This window comes from Ahaetulla prasina, chromosome 3 (genome assembly GCF_028640845.1).
Source record: "Ahaetulla prasina isolate Xishuangbanna chromosome 3, ASM2864084v1, whole genome shotgun sequence".
In the NCBI taxonomy this organism is placed as follows: domain Eukaryota; kingdom Metazoa; phylum Chordata; class Lepidosauria; order Squamata; family Colubridae; genus Ahaetulla; species Ahaetulla prasina.
This window is the reverse complement of record NC_080541.1, coordinates 151,248,149-151,266,952: the sequence shown is the minus strand read 5'-3', so window position 1 is coordinate 151,266,952 and position 18,804 is coordinate 151,248,149. Positions and strand designations below refer to the sequence as shown.

The 18,804-nt window shown below is 38.0% G+C and overlaps 1 protein-coding gene across 1 annotated transcript in view; it reads right to left on the bottom strand.

The window, feature by feature from the left end:
* Nucleotides 1–18,804, bottom strand: part of DDAH1 (dimethylarginine dimethylaminohydrolase 1) — a 74,356-nt gene that overhangs the window by 27,532 nt on the left and 28,020 nt on the right. The window lies entirely within an intron of this gene.

Here is an 18,804-nt window from a genome sequence, read left to right as displayed (position 1 = left end):
TATGAAATAGTTATCAGACTAAAATAAGATGGATAAAACAAAATTAGAGAAAATTTTTTGGAAATATCAATATTGTGCTGGTACATAGACTGCAATGTCTTCTAAGGGAAAGCTATACCAAGAGAACTCTCCAAGGCTGAGAGCATGCTAGTTTAGTCTGTTAATACTGAAAAAAGGGGAGACAAGAAATAAGAAGATAAATGGCTTTTTTTTAAAAAAAAAGAAATTTTCTAATGCTAGCAAAATTCAAATATGGAGCCATTTTAATATTATAAATTAATGCTATATGTTAAGTATGTTCCTATATTAACCAAGTACACAGGGTAAAAAGCATTAAATTTATATTAAAAATGATCAAATTACCAGCTTGAGGTCTATCAACAGTATCTTAGATGCACTATATCTAAGGATAAGGCTTTATTTTCTATTGGGCTAAACTAGATGCATTAAGAAACAGATATCTTACTTTTTTAATTTATATTGTGTACTTTTTGTCTTCTCTTAATTTTATTAATTATACATATATGTATTTTTCTTGTACTTTTCTTTGATGTAAAGGCTTTAATAAAGACTTTGGTTTGATTTGACATGATCAGATCTAATCACTTTTTTCCTAAAACTAGGCAACAATAGCGGGAGGCCATGAATGCAACATTGATAAAAAGGATTAAACTTTTTCCCATCAACACTGTTTACTGATCAAAATAATCAGTTCCAGTAAGGATTGTTTGTTTATTTGCTTGTTTGCGTTTGCAATATAATAAACCATAAAACATACAAAGCAAAACAAGATGGGATTTGGTCACTCTATACAAAAACATAGACCAAAGATTTCTAGCAAGGAGCTCCATTCATCTTAACATCTGGGATACAACCAGGCCTTCTACAGAACATCAATCAATTCTGTGACAATCACAGAATTCAGATGGGGTCTCATTCCAGAAGGCAGATATTGCAACAAATAAAGCACACTTCCCATTATTTAATTAAGAGGCTCTGGAGCAGTGGTGAAATCTGAGAGCTGAGGCCATGCGCTTCCTCTCTGGGCTGGCCACCAACAAAGAGCCACACAGCCGACAGCTGCTCAATGTCCTGCGTGGAGCATGACCCAGCTGCCGGTGGGGATGGAGCAGCCAGCCCAGCTTGGGCTTGGGCTGGCTGGCTGGAGCAGCGCTGGCGATGACATTCACCGGCAAGCACAACTTTATTTGGGCCATTCAAGCCGTCACTGCAGGGCCAGCCACCTGGCGCAAAACCTCATGGTTTTGCTCCTCTTCAGCTGAAGGAAAAAGGAAGAAAGTGAACGGCGCAGCGGCGGCACATGTACGTGTGCATGTGCAGCAGCCTTGGGATGTCCACGGCCAGCCTGCCCTCCTGGAGTACCACTGCAGTGCCGCCATTCGCTTTCATCAGCCACAACAGGCAACGGTGTGCGTTTAAGAAGGAGAATGTCTTGCATGTGCTGCAGCGCTGGCATTTGCTTTCTTCCTTCTCCGGCTGCAAAATAAAAGCGAATGGTGGCGGGGTTGCTTCGGGAGGGCAGGTGGACATGTGCACACTGTGCAGCTGGTGGCCCCTTCCAAGTGCAGCGCACGGAGGCAAAGGCGGGCAAGGTGGCCGCGGCACGCTTGTTGCTGTGGAGGCACTGAGATCACTCAGCCAGGGCTCAGTAGGGGCTACATTGGCCCCTCTGCCTGTGCCATGTCCCGCTCTGGCCAGCCATGCAACTATAAGTGCAGTCACCTAGTCTTTGGCAAGATGGACTACCTGGCCTGGCTGGGTAAGTGCTGCCACCCAGGCCAAAGGGAAAGCACCATGGGCTCTGTGGTGGCGCAGCCGGGCCTGGCCCTCTCCTCATGTGGGGGGCTGCCACCCTGCTGGAGGCTTCCGTGCCTCTTGCTCTGGTTCTTTGCTGGCAGGAACCGTGAGTGATCCTTCTTCCCCCAGAGCACCAGACTCTGTGGGCTGAGTTCCTGGAGTGGCACCAGGGTCAAAGAGAGCAGGGCAGGCAGCTGGCCAGGTGGAAAGTCAGTGGGCTGCTTTGGAGCCCCAAGCCCGTGGAGCTGGCACAGAGGCATGCGAGCCCGGGTGGAAGGCGGCCTTTTCTGCAGCATCCCCCTCCCCTCTTTGGATCACCCTGCGGGAGGGGGGCTCTGCCTTGGCAAAAATGGGGTGGGCACATGTGCAGCAGCCCAGGGATGTCCACTTGCCCTCCTGGAGCACCACTGCCGCCCCTCTCAGCCCCAGCTCAGTGTCTGTATTTCCACCAAGGACCACCTGCCACCCACTGGCCAGGCTGGACGCCGACCTCAGAAGTCAAGCAGATGTGGGGGGCCACCGGGAAGTCAGTATGGAAGGCAGGCAAATATGGCAGGGCTGTGGGGAAGGGAGTAGGCAGCTAGCTCTGTTCCCCACAGCCCTGCCATGCTTGCCTGCATTCCACGTGGCTGTTCTGATCTAGGCTTCCTCAGTCATTTAAACACACGAGTAGTCCCAAAAACCTCTTTTATTGTAACAGCTATGAATTCTGTTCCTTCACAGATGAGTCCCAATTAGATATAAAGAGTCCTTTGGGCGAAGTCCTTCGGGATAATCACCTATATCTCCTTTGACACTCTGCCAAAGACCTAATTGGCAAAGCCACACGGAGTCCAGAATCAAACAGAACTTCAGGCTTTAAGCTGAACCAAATGAACAAACCTTGCTTCCTGCAAAGGCCCACATGCCTTTGCTCCTCTTTTAAGTCTTATGGGAGGAGCCAATCATCTCCCAGCCCACTCCCAAGTTGTCCCTTTTGTTTTAGCTGTCCTTGCCTTCTGGCAGCTCTGCGCATGCGTGCACTGGGAACAGGCTCCTCCTGTTCCTCTGCCTCGCTGAGGTCCAACTCTGGAGGCTCTGGAGTCAGTGTGTACCTCCTAGATGGTCCTTTCTCTGCCTCTGACACAGAGCCCTCGTCCGAGCCTTCCCCAGACCCCAGGACTGGCCCATGTTCCTCTCCAGCTTCCTCACTGTCCAACTCTGCTGCCAGCTCCGCAGAATGCTGGCAGACCACAAAAGTGGCCTTCCGCTTGCCTGCCTTCGCAAACTGGCTATGGGGATGCCAGGAAAGCTGCATGGAAGGCAGGGAAGCATGGTAGGACTGTGGGCCGTGGATCGGTTCGGGGGCATGGCCAGCCAGCGGTTGCTACCAGTTCAGTGAACCAACCCCAATCTCTGCTACCAGTTCACCCGAACTGGTCCGAACCAGTAGCATTTCACCACTGCTCTGGAACTTGCCAAATCTGGCAGCTACTATTAGATGGGTTGAAAACATGGAAGATAGGTGGTCCCTCAAATAATCTGGCCCCATGTCATGTAGGGCTTTATAGGTGATGACCATTGCCTTGAATTTCTCAAGAAAAATGCAGGCAGCTGGTGTAGCTTGTAAACAGTGGTGTCACATGGGCATACTGAGGCATGCCTATCACTGCCTGCACCAATGCATTCTGGGCCAGTTGAAATTTTTAAGTGGTTTTCATGGGCAACCCAATATAAAGTGCTTTGCAATAGTTGAGTCATCAGTAACCAGGGCCGTGATGGCGAACCTATGGCACACGTGTCAGAGGTGGCACACAGTGCTCTCTCTGTGTGTACACAAGCCATCCTCCCAGTTTAACTCCGTCACATATGCGCACGCACCTCCCACTGGCCAGCTGGCCTTTGGGTTTCTGCTGCTCATGTGTGGGGATGGGTGGGGGCACATGTGGGGGGCATGCACACATGCATGGGGGCAGGGCAGATATGGGGGGCTGTGCGTGCATGCATGGAACGGGGCACATGCGGGGAGCCCACATGCATGTGGGGGGCAGGGGCATGCATGAGGCCATGCACGCATTGCATTTTGGGGGTTCGGGCACGCTTTGGGCACTCAGTCCGGAAAAGGTTAGCCATCACTGGAATAGGGCATGAGTACTGTATGAAGAGCCTCCCAACCCAGGAAGGGGCATTACTACGGGATTAATTCAAGCCTTATTTTTTTCCATTAAAATGTAGACCATATAAACACATATTGTTCCATCCAGGAGGATAAGAATATCTGGAATAAGTGAGGAAGGCTTACACTGAGTACTGAGCCAACATCCTAATACAGAATCTAAGTCCATGATATATCTAAGCCCAGTTCCTTCAAGACCGAAATCCTCAAGCCTAAGTGCACCCATCCATCACCAACACAATCAATGTACTGTATCTATTAAGAAATCACAAACGATACTATGCCAGGTTTTAAAACACAGAACTGCCCTTTTACTGCAGTAAAGCCTGAAATCAGGCTCAGAAAATATAAAATGGTTTAATTAATTAATTAATTAATTAAATAAATAAATAAATAATAAACTTCTGTGGAAGTTGGAGAAGTTAAAGTTTAGGTATGCTATAGTTGGGGCATGTGTTTATTTATTGGAAACTCAACAAGTAATTGAATTACCTCTACTTTGTAATGCTGTCATCTACTGATAAAAGTATACTTTGGCAGAACTATGTTGAAAAAGGAATGGTAGGATAGGTTGGCTCATCACATCTTCAATCCAGTTCTGCTTCAAATTCTGGTATTTTTAAGGAAACCTGATTATTTATCTCCAGATCTAATTTTGAAACTATTCCTTCTCAGATGTCCTTGCACAAAAGTGAATTTGCTATTCATTGTTTAGTCTTTTAAACAATATTATAAGAAGTGTAGTTGACATTTTTGATTAATTTTTATCCATACTTTTTTACACGTCAGGAAATGCTGAACAATGTAAACAAATTCCTTTTCTGATTTTCACAATTAAAGCTTTACATATGCATGACAATGGAATGAATGCTCCGGTAGCCAAAGCAAACAGAAAGTATGGCTACTTTCATAGGATAATCTGTTTATACAGTGTAGGTATCTTAGATGAAATACATTCTTTACTGTTTCTCAGTTTCTTGTGTTTAAAAACCAGCCTTTGGTAGAATACAACTTGGCTTTTGACTTGCAAAATATAAGGTACCTATGTCTATATTTGACTGAAGATAAACTACAGTTTGGATGTAAACTGTTGTCATTGATTAAATGACATCAATGAAACTGCAATTGTGAATAGCTTGTTCCATTGATACCAATAGCTTGACTCTATGTTTCATTAAATATGGATGGATCTATAACATTGCAGCTTTAAAAAAAAACCAGATGATTTCACTTTGTGGATTTTTCCCACTAAAATATCATCATGCTGACCCCCACATCTTTTTAAAGTCCTCCATTGGAAATGAAAATGCACATTTATAACAGCAGAGAAACTGTGGTCTACCATTCTCTAAATGGTACATCTGTACATATCCTTTACATGAAAGCTGCATATAGTTTCAGCTTAGGATAAAATACAAATATTTTCTAATAAGCATGTCCCACTGATATACCAAGCGCTTGAATGGTTAAGCCATTATTGCTTTGTTCACCATTTCCCCTCCTTCCTAATAAGCACATTCCTGTTGTGAGATGGAATGTATCTAATCCATAATAAGTCTGGTTGAGAGACTCTGGGTTTAAGCCAGCTGAACTTTGTTTGAAGGGAAAGAATACTAAATGTATTTGATGGTATTTATAAGAATCTGGTTTCCTCAATCTTTGGACCTTAAAAATGGAGCTCATTAGTCACTGCACAGATGCAGTTCATCATTTTTTTTTCAACTGCTGCATGTAAAATACCTGTCTCTTCTACATTTGTGCCAGCATACTTTAAATGCAAGACATTTCTTAGAAATTATTTCCCGGTGGTTCAGTTATCACAGTTCTGGCAACTAAACAAATGTTTTTCAACTGAAAGGAAATATCACAGGTTGATAAGCAGGAGGAGGAGAGGAAAATTAATACTTCACTGCAAATAGCATAGAACAATTTACAAAACAGGTTTGTAATTGTAATGATTATAAATACGCTTATGAAAATGTGGATCTACAATCAAGATGCTCTACTTTCCTTTGTGTGTATTTTTTGAAATGGTTAGTACAACAACTCTATTGTAACCTCAACTCCTAAAAGAAATCTGAAATGCCATTTAATGGGGAATAAATTTTCCAGCACATAATTGCTTTGTCTGATACTTAATGATGCACTGCAGAATTGGGAAAAGTATGTGAGTATCATTCTCAACCCCCAAACCATGACAGTAATAGAAAACTGGTAAAACAAAAAGATATGTAAGCTTTTATCACTATCCCCAAATATGCTCCTTCCTCTAATTCAAACAGATATCACAACAGATCTGCAGGTTATGCATTTAAGCTTTTTTGGTGCTTTGAATCTTCTCATTTATAATTAAAAATCATATACACATGTATTAGCATACAAACATCAATCTGAATATTACCCAGATATGTTGTCTAGTTTAAACCATCACCATGCAGCACTCTAGACTCAGTTACAAAAAATTGTTTCAGAGTGTGCCCTTTCTGGAATCAAATCTAAAGTGCTGCATGAGCCTACTACAGACTCTGCATTTCCCAAGAAGTCAATATGTACAAATGGAACTGTGCCACCTGGCTCATTCAGAAGGCATATCATACATGCCCAATCAATCGTTCTGGAGCTACATTTCTGCATACCGATACATTTTTTTTACACACTGCTTTTAGGCATGTCCTAAAAGGCTTCAGTCTTGTAGAACAATTAATCCTTGTTTAAGGATTAATTGGGACAAGCAACTCTATCATTAAGTGAAATGGCTGTTAACCAAAACAATACATGACCATCCTGCTTTAGCGTTATTCCAGCAGTCCTGGTTGCAGTCATTAAGTGAATCATTCATAGTCATAAACCAGCCGGGAAGGTCACAAGTGACAAAATCACACGACTGCATGATGTTGTGACTGTCGTAACTGTATGACAGTTGCCAATAGCCCAAACCATGATCACATGACCCCAGGGAAGCTATGACTGTTGTAAATGCGAGAACTAATCATAAGTCACTTTTTTCAGCACCATTGCAACTCGGAACAGTCATTAAAAAAATGGTTGTTATGCAAGGACTACTTAAATTTTTACCGATGGGTCAAGGTCCAGCAATAGGAAAAAATGAAAAAGGAAAGTCTGCCTTCTATTTGAAGGAATGAAGCAGCATCACAGAGGAAAGCATAATTATTAAGAAGGGGAAAATTAACAATAAACGGAAAATGATTTTTTTTTCATTCAGCAATGGTACTAATAACAAGTTAGTATGTAACATAAATATTGCCAAAAGACTTTTCTGAAGGGTCCAGGATACAATAAATTAGTACCTTTTTCTAAAAAGAAAAAAAAAAGCATGCTTGTCAACATTATGGACTACAGAGAGAGAGAGATACAGGTATAATTAACAATTTTTTTCTTTTTAACCCATAGAAAATAGTAGCAATAGTGACCTGCAATACTATGAATGCAATTTTAATATATACATAACACACTAATGCGTGATATTGCATTGTGTTTCTTGTCATATGTCCATGAGCAACAATTAAATTGGAACAAATAATACCATAGTCTTAGCATACATAAAAAAATATATCATCCAAGTATCAATAATGAAGGCACAGTCTCCACTTAGCCAAACCAGTAATGTCAGTTTTATTTTCTTCTTCTTTAGTCATTTTTAAATATCTTCCAAACAACAAATGATTGTTACAAGAGCCATAAACAGTGATCTGATCTTTAAAAAAAAAAAATAGCACCTAGTTGCATTACATGCTGTCGTTAGTTTTCAATCTGTATTACAGTGATGGACTCCAGATGTAATCATGTAGAGCCCTGGCCTGTATTTGAATGATAGTCAGAAGGCATCGCTCTGTCTGAAGGATTGATCTGTTCAAACAACGACCCTGTAAGGTGGGTTAGGCTCTAAAAGAGTAACTGGCCTCCAGGAGGCTTTCATGCCTAAGTAAGATCTGGAACTCACCGTTTCCTGGTTTGTTGTTGTTGTTGTTGTTAGTTCCAAAGTTGTGTCCAACCCATCGCGACCCCATGGACAACGTTCCTCCAGGCCTTCCTATCCTCTACCATCCTCTGGAGTCCATTTAAGCTTATTAAGCTCCTGGTTTGTAGGCCAGCGTATTAACCACACGCCATACTGGCTACCTTATGGTGAATTATACTCCATTTTTATTTAGTGTTTACTTTATATTTTATGCATATTTTCTTCCGCTTTTGTGTGATGTGCCTCAGTCTGAAGTTATATATTTGTGCAAACAGTAAGAGAGAAAATTCCCATTCAAAACTGCAATGATGCAGAATAACAAGAAAGATAGAACTCTAAAGAGTATCAAGGTAAGTTATGGAGATACATTATGAAAGTATAGAAACACTTCGTGAGGGTTCATTGTCATACTGCAAAAACATTGGTTAAAAATTGATTGAATAAAGATGATGGAAATAACAAAAACAAAAAAATTAAGCCAGAGTCATGTATGCTGACAAAGCAATATTTTGAATACCTTTCTCTGCACAAAGTAACAATTGGCTATTTTGCAAGATGTCGAACTAAAGAGGCATAATCTATTCTGCCTGGACATGCACGGCAGGCCAAGAATGCACCTGCATAAGCCAAGCATTCATTATCTTTTGAGACACCTAATACTAGAGTGACTGCTAATTCCAAGTGCACCATTGACCACATGCCATGTGCCTCCCCCTTTTGGAGGCAATGAAAAGTATTTAAAATTCATGAAGCTTGCTGAAAGCTCAGCTATCACATTCTACTCATTCCAAAGTGCATGGGAAAGAGAGAACATAATGGACATTTCAACTAGAGCTATTATTGCCCATGAATAACCAATATTCCATTAAATTGCTAATAGACCTGCTTGAAAATGTTGATAACAATCAAGCCATGTAAGAACATTCCTTCTTCCTAACAATGAGATGTTCTACAGTTCTGTTGTTTCTGGGTTGTTTGTTCAGAGTTTGACACAAAATATTCTTAACACTAATTCCTTTTCAGAGAACACTAGCGACTCTATTTTAACTGCCTGCTCTTCCTGCTCCTAGAAACCCTTCATATTAAGTCCTCCCTTTTAGTTATCATTCTTATTTAGAAAGGAAACTTTATAAAATAAATAATAAATAAGAATTCTTATGCGATAAACTGTTAGATAAAACTGTTTGTAGATCCAGAGGGAAAACTAATAACCAAAATATATAATTATTTACTAAATTTTGATAGGGTGGAGAAACTGGTGAAAGAACCTATGATCGCCTGGGCTAAAAACGTAGGATACAATATAGAATTACAAGACTGGGAAAAAATCTGGAATAAAAATTATACAATAACTAAATCTGTGGCCTATAAGGAAAACCAGTATAAGATTTTTTTATTGTTGGCATTTAGCGCCAGCAACGCTGGCCAAGATGTATCCAAACTTAAATCCAAAATGTTGGAAATGTAAACAGGGACAAGGCACTTTCTTTCACTCATGGTGGTCATGCCCCGAAGCGAAAAGATATTGGACAAAAATATAAAAATGGCTGCAGGATCTAACTAAGTGTCAAATAGAACTTAAACCAGAATTGTTTCTTCTGGGGATATTTAGGGTGAAATATAATAAAAAGATAAAATATTTGATGTTACATATATTAATGGCAGCAAGGATTGCTTTTGCACAGTATTGGAAGAAAGATAGTATACCGCCAGATGGATTAGTTATTCAAAAAATATTTGATTGCACGGAAATGGATAAACTAACATTAGAGTTAACAGAAAAAGATGACTCAGAATATTATGTGTATGGGAGAAATGGTATGAATGGATAGATAATAGAAATAAGGAGTGGAAATGTACATAAATATATAAAATGTTTAGAAATAGAATATATATAATGTACTGAATATTGGTTCTAAATTGTATGAATAATATCATAGATCTGTTAAATATGTAATAGAGATATGTAAAGAGAAAAAATGCAATAAAAAAATAATTCTTATGTGTAAAGCCAAACAGTAAGCATGTAGCATGGCCATTTATCAAAAGAAAAATATTTTCTAAGATTAGCAGCAACAAAAAAATCAATGTATTGCCTGAATTTGGGATTAAAACAATAGAATGAAGAATATGATCCAAAAATATTCTTCACATCTTAAAGATTTAAAAGGACTCTTTCTCTAATCTGTATTTCATATCCAAGTTATGATTCATAGGAATGCATAACACTATCCAATATTGAATGTGTTCCCTGTGTAGATTAAACAGTAATTTACTTTTACCATTGGAGTACTGCCTGAATCATGAAAATGAGTCATGTCAACTGACCAAGTGATAATTAATAGTTGTCAAAGACCTAAAAGGAAAATCTCATAATATTAAATAAATCTTCTACTTTAATGACAATTGAACATAATTTTTGGTAACAAAAATTACCAAGTTGGCAGCTACATATATTTGAAATGGATGTAGGAACACACTATGGGAAATATACTAAGACAGCCTTCCTTAGTAAGTTATCCTTCAGATGCACATACTGGACTATAGTTTCCGATGACTTCAGAACACATAAATGGAAGATGCGGTTATGTGTTAGGCCTGCTTTTCCAGAATCAGCATACATTTACAGTATAAACATATGGTAATTATAGTATAATTTGGTTGATTCTCTAAATGGGACTGAAGTACCAAATCTACTAAAACATTTCTGTAGCATTGTGACAAATGATACTGGTCTGATTAAAAGAAATATGCTTCTGATCTTATCCACATTTGCCTTACATTCCAATTTAAAAATCAGCTAGCTGAGAATCTCAAACATGCATAAGACCAATTAAATGAGGTGTTCTAACTGGATTAGTTTTTTTAAAAAAAATAGAAAGAGCATATAATGAATCCAATGGGTTTTTAGCAGGAGAAATAGATGAAAATAATAGAAAGGAATTTAACAAGAATCTAGACAAATGAGGAACAATTACGGTATGAAACACCTTATTTGAGAGTTTTTCCTATGGCTTGGTTAAAGTATTATCCATTCATTCTTAAGCCAGAAGAAAACTATATTGGTACAACATTTTGGGTTCCCACTGACAATTTTTATCCTGCCTCTATAGCCTCTGTTCTGGCTTGTCACCAAATGAAGGAGTGTCTATGGAGATTCTCAATCATCCTGGTCTCCAAGGTCCCTTCCAACTCTGTTGTTATTATTATAGGTCTTGGTTGTCCCAAAGGTGCTTTTTCAAGAGGCAACTGGACTTTCTGTTTTTTTGTTTGAAGATGTTTGGCTTCTCATCCAAGAAGCTTCTTCAGCTCTGACTAGATGGTGGGGAATGGAAGGATTTATACTCCTTGAAGACAGCTGGTCATTTGCATTCTTTTAGTGTTAAGGCCACTTTTTATCTATGTCATCAGAGTCACCAGAGTAGTGCAAATGGGTCTGGAGCCTTCTTGGAACTGTTGAAAGGCCTGTTTGTAGACTGGAGATAGATGATGTTGTAACCCTCCCCCTCTGTTGAGAGAGGGCTGTTCAGTTTTGACATAGATGGCCTCTTTGACCCGTCTTTCAAACGAGTGGTCCTCTCTGTCCAAAACATGGACTTTACTATCTTCAAAACAGAGGCCTTTGTCTTTTAAATGCAGATGGACTATTGAATCTAGTCCTGATGGGCTAGTTCTCCTATGTTGTGCCCTGTGTTTATGAAGTGACTGTTTTGTTTCCCCAATGTACAGGTCTGCATATGGCTCACTGCGTTGTACTGCATATACCACATTGCTCAGTTTGTGTTTGGGTGTTTCATCCTTAGGATGGACACTTCTGTCGTATCTTCTCTTCCCTTTGTTTGCACAGAGCAACGCAAGTTGAGTCATCTGAACTTGCTTCTCCTTGTCTGCCCAGTATTTGAGCCATTGGATGGGTTTTGAGCTGCCAAGAAAACAGGAAACCCTTTCCACTTTATTGTATAACTCCCTTACCCAATGGAACAGTTGCAGATTTGGGGAAGGAGATGGCAATGGAATATTAGAGCTAATTAAGATGCTGTGGTGGATTTATTTCTTTTTCCCTCTTAAGTACAGTGCTTATGATTAATATTATTTAATATTTATAAGGACAGTATTTCCACAGAATCTTTCAAGTTCACTGAATCATACATATTAGTGGAACAAAATATTCTGAAGCTTACTTGGAATGCTGAATGAAGAACATCCTTAGTTCAGCACAGATCAAAGCCAATGCAAAGTGCAACATACTGTATGTATATAGAAAGAGACAGAGAGTCAGGAAGCATTAAGTGTAACAAACTATTAGGGTGATGGATACATTTCCTAGTAATATATTTCAACAACTTGCTTAGGAGCAAAATTTGATCCTACCAAAACTAAACACATTAGAAAGTAGATCTTCCTAACCTCATAGAACCTTGGGGAATTTTTCTCTAGGATTGTGGTGACCGTCTTGATTTTAATTAATGAAAGCCACGTTCAGACTCAAACAGCTTCTTGCTAGTTTAAACATGAAAAAGCAGTGAGACTGCTAAAATGAAGCTCAAAATAGGAAGGAAGGAGAAACAACACAAAGTCAAGCATTTTTTTCTTTCAAGCAGTCCTGGCATAAGGGCAAAGCAATATATTTCTTTCAACCTTGATTAAAGTAGACTATAGAATTTTACTGTTGATTGCAATTCTTTTTATTGTTTTTAGAAATATTAATGTTTTAATGTTTTACAGCTTTTAATGTTGTAAGCCAGCTAGAGTCACCTTGAGGCAAATAAATCTACTTGCCACCTAAATAAATCAAATAAATAAATAAAGATCGATAGATAGAATTTGTTTCTGTTAGCAGATGGGAGTTTAAATAGTGGAATTCTACATGTTTATTCAATAGTAAATCTTACTAAATTAAATGAAACTTGTCTAGTAGTGTGATTAGGATTATAAATGATTTTTCTATGTGTATGTGTTACCACAAAGGATTTTCCTAAATATAAAATTATTTAATTAATACAATTAAACCAGTGATGGGATTCAAAAAATTTTTTCTACTAGATTGGTGGGCGTGGCTTGGCAGGCATGCCATGGCTTGATGGGCGTGGCTTGATGTGCAGGGCAGGGCATGTAAAATCTCCATTCCCACCCCACTCCAGGGGAAGGTTACTGCAAAATCCCCATTTCCTCCTGATCAGCTGGGACTCGGGAGGCAGAGAATAGATGGGGGCGGGGCTGGTCAGAGGTGGTATTTACCAGTTTTCTGAACTATTCAAAATTTCCACTACCGGTTCTCCAGAACCGGTCAGAACTTACTGAATACCCACTCTGAATTAAACATTCTTTTGTTTTATTTATTCTTCTCAGAAAATATTTTTCTTTTTTAAATAACTGGGTGGAATCAGTGGTGGGATTCAGCCAGTTCGCACCACTTCGGGAGAACCGGTTGTTAACTTTCTGAGCAGTTTGGTTGTTAACTTCCAATGGTTATTGGAAGAAATCATTAGGGCAGAGAACCGGTTGTTAAATTATTTGAACCCCACCACTGGGTGGAATATATATATATATTTGGAACGGGTTAGAATAAATATTGTCATGATTCTCACAACAGATAATCCTCAATTTATGACCACAGTTGGAATTAAAACCCTCTTCATTCCCTATCTCATCCCTTATCAATAAGCAAATTGCATAAACACATCATCCAGTCCTTGTCAGTAAAAGTCTATTAAGAACAACTAGAATTATTAGCATACATATTTTAATCTTAATCAAAAAAATCAATTTTCTAATCCAAATGTATCAACTTCTCTAAAAAAATAATGCAAAGACACATCTCATAAACAGAGCTTTAAAGTCTGGTCATTCAGTCCTGGACAAAGGAAATCCCATTAATAACTGCCGTAAACCACAACATTTTAATCCCAATCAGATTCACTTTACAAAACTTTAGTTTTATTTTTAAAAAGCTTGATCTTTAGTCTCATCAAGTAGTGTTCCACATGTTGATTTCTTATCATTTACTCTTTGTCTCTTTTCAGGAACATCTTGAATAATTCCTCTTTATCTCTTCCCACAAAGAGTTTCCTTGGTGTCACACATTCCTTTTATAAATCCAAGATAAAAAGGCTTTCCAAGTCACTCTTCTTGATTTATTATTTGTATGTCCCGTTTAATTATGAAGACATCAACGGGTTTCATTTGTAAATTCATTTTGGCATTCTTTTTCATATTACACTCTGGAGGTTTTAAATTGATTTTCAGATCCACACAGTATCTTTTTTCATATCACTTTTGTATTATTCATTTTTAAAACTCTTAATCTGCATCCAAATCAGTCTTAGTCTCTCTTTTATCCAATAAAATAAAATCTTTGTTCTTCTACTGTAAATAGTCGACTATAGTACCAAACAATCTTGTAAGTAATTTCTGGGTATATTGTTCCCAAACAGCCTTAATTTCTTCTTTAGCCAAAATGTCTTGTTTGACTGGTTTTCAGCTATATCCAATTATTTTTTTCAATCATCAGAATCTTTTCTACATTATCTTCATATTATTTATTCAAAATATTAAAGCTCTAGTTTCATTGTTAGCATTTGGGGGAGGAGCTATCTATAGGTGATCCTCAACATATGACCATAATGGAACCTGCTTATTACAGGCATATGTTGTGATGATAGAAAATAAGCCAAACATGACCAATCCAATTTTACAATGTTTTTTGTGGTGGCTGTTGTAAAGCAAACAGCACAGTCATTAAGTGAACCAATGTTCTCTATCAGTGCAGTTTTGTGAAAAACTGGAAGTAAGTTCTGGTTTTTGGCAAAACTATTGTAAAATGTCATCATGTGACATGGAAAGCTGCAAACAGCTATAAATGCAACTGTGTTGACAAATCCATGAACTTTGGTCACGTGATCATGGAGGTTGGGCTGACCTTTGGAACTTTGAATCTGGGTTGTAAGTTCTCCTTTTCAGGGCATCTTTTTTCGCTAAGCGACTGATCATAAGTCAAGCACCACCAGTAATTCTTCTTTATCTACTGTTCAATTATTATTTTTTTTGCAATCCAAGATATTCTCAACAGTTTTCACCAATACAATATAAAGAGATCCGTTTGTCTTCATTCAGACTTTTTGAAGGGCTATTTTTCACAGCTTTTTTATGTTACAATTGCTCAAACCATGGAATCAATAATACATATGGTTGTCATTGTGGTTTCCCCTGCACTGTAAACTCTGCACAACCAACCAACCAACTAAGAATAAAGAAATGAACATTCAGACAGTCAGTACACTACCACTTGAAATAACAATCATTCCTTACCTCACTGCATACTTTCCCTCCCCCCCATCTCTGGCATATAATTTTGCCTTTTTTCTAAAAAACAAATGCTAGAAACTACCTGGACCTACTTCAATATTTAACTTTCCACTGAACACCATGCAAATGGAAGAATGCTAGAGTTTCACAGCCCATTGCTTTCCCCAAGTATTAGAACAATGGTTGTAATGTAGAATCTCCCTTGTTCTTAACTTATAATCGTTTGTTTAGTGAATGTTCAAAGTTATGACAGTGCTGAAAAAAATTATTTACCACTGGTCTTTACACTTACAAGTGTTGCAGCATCTCCCCAGTTACATCAAAATTTGAGTGTTTGGTAACTGGTATCATTTGCAATGGTGATACCAGCAGTGTCCTGGAAGGGTGTCACATGATTGACATTTATGACCTTCCCAGGAAGCTTTGAAAAAACTCAGTGGAGATGGATTTGCTTAATGACCACATGATTTACTTCACAACTGCTATCATTCAGTTAACACATGTGGCAAAAAAGGTCATAAAATCAAGTTCAATTCACTGAATGACTGCCTCACTTAGTGACAGTTTATGTCACAACCAAAATGTCATTCTTTGCATAAAAAACACATAACATGTTGTTTCAAATTAATTTTTTTTCCGTCTCAAAGCAGGCCAGAATTAAAACTTCTTTGAATATTTTATAATGTCTTAGCAATTAGAATGGAGCCAAATGCATGATTTATACTTTCACTTAAAATGCACAGAAGCCTCTGCCAAATGATCTTGATGAACTCATATTGCTACACATTATGGTAATTATGTACCCTTAATTCCTTTAAACCCTTATGTAACAGAAAAGTTAACTATACATACTTTAACAATTCAGTCAATGCCAGAAAGTACAATTCATCATGAAAATTCTGATTTTATGAAAAGCAGTTTACTTGATGATAGTACATTTCTATTATTTTGAATAACTGCATCTCTGTCTCAGAATATCTCTGATCTTTTGCAAACTCAGACGAAAGGAGAAATTTTGAAAATAGATTACAAGTAAATTGATTCAATAGAGGCAGTTTTATGGCCCTTCTTAAATAACTCTGAATCATGAGGAAGACAAAGCCACAGTAAACATAAAATGAGATTGCCAAGTTAATGCTGAGACCAAATGTAAATTCAACAATTTCTTTCTTTTCTCTTTTGCAAGCCATTGTAAGCAGCTGTAAAAGTAGATCTCCAAGCAACATTGAGAAAGCAGAATCTTGCCTTCCTAAAAAAACCCTCTGTGTTTGGGATCTGAATCTATAGGGACATAAAATGGGTTGGTACACTTTAAGAGGGCTGTAAATCCCAAACGAATGTCACAAATAGGCTATCACATCAGATCTCAAGATGTATCCTCCCTAAATACGTATGATCTTATTGGAATTCATAGAGATGCATATTTTCAAATCAACAACAAATCATTATTGTTCATGTATAACAAAACAGAGACAGGGAATTTATGGTCTACTAGATATTGTTGAACTCTAAGACAGACTGCACTTCATATCCATTTATGCAACATGCAGTTGATCTTTTCTAAATATTAATAGAGGAAATGTAAGCAGGGGAATTAAATCTTGTGGTACTTTATAGATTTGTGTTTTCCATATTTAGCAGTCAAACAGGAAACTAAAGCATCTTGTAACAACATCATAAAAGACTTAAAATCAGCTGAACTATTTGACCACCTGTTTTAATTGGGGGCAACATTAACAGAATAACAGAGCTGGAAGAGACCTTTGAGATTTTTTAGTTCAACCCCCTGCTCCAGCAGGCGATCCTATACCACTTCAGACTAGTGGTTGTCCAATCTTTTTTTGAAAACCTCCAGTGATGGAACACCCATAACTAACGGAGGCAAACCATTCCACTGGTTAACTATTTCCTTTCCTTCTTTACCCAAGTCTCCTTGGGGTAGACTTTCCTTTCTATGGATGTCTCCAAATAGCCATGAGCCTTGCCCTCAAGGAAAATACTCTTTGCAGTATTTTCACTTGCTATATCACTGTCTATGCTCCTGTACTTCATTTCCCCATGGAACTCAATGGTTCCTCCAGCTGGCCAATAGAGGGGTGAAAAGTCAGTCAATGCACTTCCTTCATGCTTTCTTCATTGTTTTTCATTATGGAGAGCTGGAGGGGAGATCCCATTTGAGTGCTATATAAATGAAGTGGCCCTGATATTATTCAGGTAGATAGCATCTATGGTGATAAATAATCATGACACTTCTGGTAGAGAGAGGATTCCAGGACATGAAAGACAAAACGAAGCAGAAGTTCTTGCAAAGAAAAAACCACCTGCCCCGCAGGAGAAACACGAAAAGTAACTAAGGCTCTTTCCCAGTGACCATATAGGCCAACAGAATCTAGATAGAGAAAAACAGACTACAATAATTTCTGCAAGATCCAACAGCTAGTAGGTATGAAAGGCAACAAATACTACTAGACTTCCATTTTTACTTCTAAAGGGGATCATCCTTCTTAAGCATAGCAGAAAGGTAGAAAAAGAAAAGAAAAAAGAACAAGAGAAGAGAAAGAAAATAAGAAAATCTACAGAAGTCTGCATATTTATATGTAATGTAGTTCATACATTGTGGTAAACTAGGTTTTTTTGAACTATATTTTATTGAACAATTTACTAATTAGCTGGGATTACTCAAATGACTAAATCAGAATTTGACAGAGTGGCCTGGTAACAAGGAATCTAAAACTCAGTGCTACAGCTTGGCTACAACCAAAAGTATTTTTTTTTTAAAAAAAATCAGGTTTAAAAAGAACGTATAAGACAGTGACAGAAGAGAAAAACTGTATACATTATTTGTTTCTGACTTCATAAATCATGGTTAAATAATACATCTAAACTGCACTTTGACTCAAACTCAACTTTCACAGGTCATCTACAATATGAACAATTAACATACTTAGAAGAAAAAGAAAGAAGTTTAAACATTATTAATAATTACAATGTTCTGCTGATACACTGATCTTTTCATCTATGCTATCAAAATGGATCACATAAAAGCTGAAGGAAAAGCAGAAAGGAGGCTAAAAAAAGCAGCCCTTCCTTCCTTCCTTCCTTCCTTCCTTCCTTCCTTCCTTCCTTCCTTTCTTCCTTCCTTCCCTGGAAGATAATTTTATAAACCAGTCTCTTCCTATCTATTTTTTTTTGCAACTATAGAGATTACTTCATAACTAAACTCTGAATATGAATTGCAACATATTGTGATGATCAGCTGGGGTTTGGAAAATCCTTCAAGAAATTCAAAATAGTCTGGCATTTGTAACAAAGCTGCTGAAAAAAACCTCAAGTTTAACATCTGGAATTAACATATTCCATGGAAGCTGAGGCTTGAAAAGCACAGAACATTTTCTCCTGCAGTAACTTCTAGTCGAATTAATATAATTAATCTTAAAGGATAAAACCAGGACTGTAGATATACAGATGTTGAAATGTTTCAATTAAAATAAATTATGCAACATGGGAATTTAAGTCCTGTTTAATAATCTGAATCATGGTCACCAAT